At 45.0% G+C, this 3605-nt stretch overlaps 2 pseudogenes; one reads left to right on the top strand and one right to left on the bottom strand.

Annotated features, from left to right (window-relative positions):
- The window catches only part of LOC102427411, a 34816-nt pseudogene that overhangs the window by 16993 nt on the left and 14218 nt on the right, over nt 1-3605 (bottom strand).
- LOC102426786 lies at nt 2025-2589 on the top strand (annotated as a pseudogene).

Raw genomic sequence — 3605 nt, 5'->3', positions numbered from 1 at the left:
AATATATCCCAAGAAACCAGAAACACCAATCAGAAAGGATATATGCACCCCTATGTTCATAGCAGCACAATTCACCATAGCTAAGATCTGGAAACAGCCTAAGTGCCCATCAGTAGATGAATGGATTAGAAAACTGTGGTACATCTACACGATGGAATACTATGCCGCTGTAAAAAAAGAAGGAACTCTTACCATTTGCAACAGCATGGATGGAACTGGAGAGCGTTATGCTAAGTGAAATAAGCCAGTCAATGAAGGAAAAATACCACATGATCTCACACATTCATGGATAATAGAGACCATTATAAACTTTTGAACAATAATAGATACAGAGGCAGAGCTGCCTCAAACAGATTGTCAAACTGCAGCGGGAAGGCCGGGGAGGGTTGGGGGGCAAGAGGGAAGTGGGTAAGAGATCAACCGAAGGACTTGTATGCATGCATATAAGCATAACCAATGGACATAAGACACTGGGGGGTAGGGGAAGCCAGAGGATTGTCAAGGGCTGGGGAAATAAGGACACATATGTAATACCCTTTGTAATACTTTAAGCAAAAATAAAGAAAGAAAGAAAGAAAGAAAGAAAGAAAGAAAGAAAGAAAGAAAGAAAGAAAGAAAGAAAGAAAGAAAGAAAAATATAAAGAGACACCACAATAGAGAGAAACCAAGATGGCGGCATAGGTAAACACCGGAAATTGCTGCCTCGCACAACCACTTCAAAAATACAACTAAAAGACAAAACGGACATCATTCGGAACCACAGGAAGGCTGGCTGAGTGGAAATTCTACAACTAGAAAAAAAAGAGAAAAGCACACTGAGACTCAGAGGAGGTGCGGAAATAAAGTGCAGAGGTACTGAGGCGCACGTGGAAAGGGCTGGCAACTGAGGATGTGGTTGTCTTTTTCAATCAGGAGGTAGTCACACACTCCTAACTGCTCTGAACTCCAGTTTTGGGCGAGTCTCTGGGGAACCAGACTCATATGGGGAGAAACTGGACTGTCTGGCAGTGGGTGGAACTCAAGGGCGGCTTTCTCTCAGAGTTGCTAGCAGCGATTACCGAATAACACTGAGACCTGGGACCTCTTAGGGCAGGGCTGAGGATCAGCCATAGCTGTTTGCTCTGCCCTGTTGATTCCCTGAGACCCTGCCCCACCCAAGCTGTGTGCAGAGGCTTTTGCATATGAATGACCTGGCCCTTTGCAACCTGAAAATTACCTAACAAACTGCAGCTGGGTCAGAGAGACCCAGAACTTCCAAAAGAAGGCCCAAGGCCCCACAGCAGCTTGCATTGCTTCACAACTGGGCCTCATCTGGGCACCTCCAAATCCCAAACAAAGAAGAGGAATCTGCAGCTCTCTCTGTAGTTCCTGCTGGATAGCCTCAGGAAGAGGCTAAATTGGCATCTCCTTAGAGATCCAAGAGCCAGTGTACCCAGTGGTCAGAGTGGGACCATCCAGATTACAACTCTTCAGATCAATAAGGGACACACTCAGGGGGCAGACTCAGTGAGCACCAAAGCTCCACTGAAGCAAATCTTTCCCCAGAAGGGTGTCTCCAGCACAGAAGTTCTCCCACCATAGATACAGCTGATTCTCACAGACAATTGGCCTGGAGGTCAATTCCTCCCAGTGATACCAAGTACAATCAAGGCTTAACTACAACAAGACTGTGCACATAGCCCACAAAGGGGTGCACCAAGAGTGTCCACCTCAGGTAATTGAGCAGGCTGAGCCACTGGGCCTTATAGGACACATAGCACAGAAAGCCACTCTATCAACAAAGGGAAGCAGCCAAAATGAGGAGACAAAAAAACAGGTCACAGATTACAGAAATGAAGGAAAGCAAACTACTGGATATAGAGTCCAAAACCACACTTATAAGGTTATTCAAAATCTTCTAGAAACTGCCAACAAATTTAGTGAGACGCTCCATAAATCTAGTGAGACCCTTGAGGATATGAAAAAGGACCAACTAGAAATTAAGCATACACTGACTGAAATAAAGAATATTATACAGGAGTCACCTTGAGCCGGGTGAGCGCCGTGGTCTGAGCAAGGGCAGCAGGGCTGTGGGAGTGCAGACTGGAAAGATGCAGACCACCTGGGCACTGCTCATCCCTCTGGCTCTGATCCGCTGCTGCACCAGGGGTCTAATCAGGCCTGTGTCTGCCTCCTTCCTGAGTAAGCCAGAGATCCCATCTGAACAGCCTTCCTAGAGCAGCTCCCCACTCCAGGTGGCCAGACGGGAGTTCCAAAGCATTGTTGTCTCCCAGGACATTGACACAGTGGCCAAGTTTATTGGTGCTGGGGCTGCCACAGTGGGTGTGGCTGGTTCAGGGGCCAGAATTGGAACAGTGTTTGGCAGTTTGATCATTGGCTATGCCAAGAACCCGTCTCTCAAGGAGCAGCTCTTCTCCTATGCCATTCTGGGCTTTGCACTGTCTGAGGCCATGGGGCTCTTCTGTTTGATGGTCGCCTTCCTCATCCTCTTCGCCATGTGAGGCTCCGTGGGGTCACCTACCCGTCCCTGCTGCTTCTATTCCAGGCCTGGTGCTGGAATGTGCCCATTAAACACCAGATTTCTCTAAACCCCCAAAAACAAAAACAAACCAACAAAAAAAAAGAATATTATACAGAGATCCAACAGCAGACTAGAGGATCCCAAGAATCAAGTCAAAGATTTGAAATATGAAGAAGCAAAAAACACCCAACCGAAAAAACAAAAAGAAAAAAGAATCCAAAAATATGAAGATAGTGTAAGGAGACTCTGGGACAACTTCAAGCGTACCAATATCCAAATTATGGGGGTGCCAGAAGAAGAGAGAGAGCAAGATATTGAAAAACTATTCGAAGAAATGATGACAGAAAACTTCCCCTACCTGGTGAAAGAAATAGACTTACAAGTCCAGGAAGCGCAGAGAACCCAAAACAAAAGGAATCCAAAGAGGACCACACCAAGACACATCATAATTAAAATGCCAAGAGCAAAAGACAAAGAGAGAATCTTAAAATCAGCAAGAGAAAAACGGTCAGTTACCTACAAGGGAATACCCATATGACTGTCAGCTGATTTCTCAATAGAAACTATGCAGGCCAGAAGGGAGTGGCAAGAAATATTCAAAGTGATGAATAGCAGGAACCTACAACCAAGATTACTTTACCCAGAAAAGCTATCATTCAGAATTGAAGGTCAGATAAAGAGCTTCACAAATAAGAAAAATCTAAAGGAGTTCATCACCACCAAACCAGTATTATATGAAATGCTGAAAGGTATCCTTTAAGAAGAAGAAGAAAAAGAAAAAGGTAAAGATAAAAATTATGAACAACAAATACATATCTATCAACAGTGAATCTAAAAATGAAGTGAATAAATAATCTGATGAACAGAATAAACTGGTGAATATAATAGAATCAGGGGCATAGAAAGGGAGTGGACTGACTATTCTCGGCGGGGAAAGAGGTGTGGGGGGTGTGGGAAGAGACTGGACAAAAATCATACACCTATGGATGAGGACAGTGGGGGTGGGGGGGTAAGGGCAGAGGGTGGTGTGGGAACCGGGTGAAGGGGAGCTATAGAGGGAACAAAGAGGAACAACTGTAATAAT

This window comes from Myotis lucifugus, unplaced genomic scaffold (assembly GCF_000147115.1).
Source record: "Myotis lucifugus unplaced genomic scaffold, Myoluc2.0 scaffold_799, whole genome shotgun sequence".
In the NCBI taxonomy this organism is placed as follows: domain Eukaryota; kingdom Metazoa; phylum Chordata; class Mammalia; order Chiroptera; family Vespertilionidae; genus Myotis; species Myotis lucifugus.
Note: the sequence above shows the minus strand (reverse complement) of the source record. Positions and strands in the feature narration are given on the sequence as shown.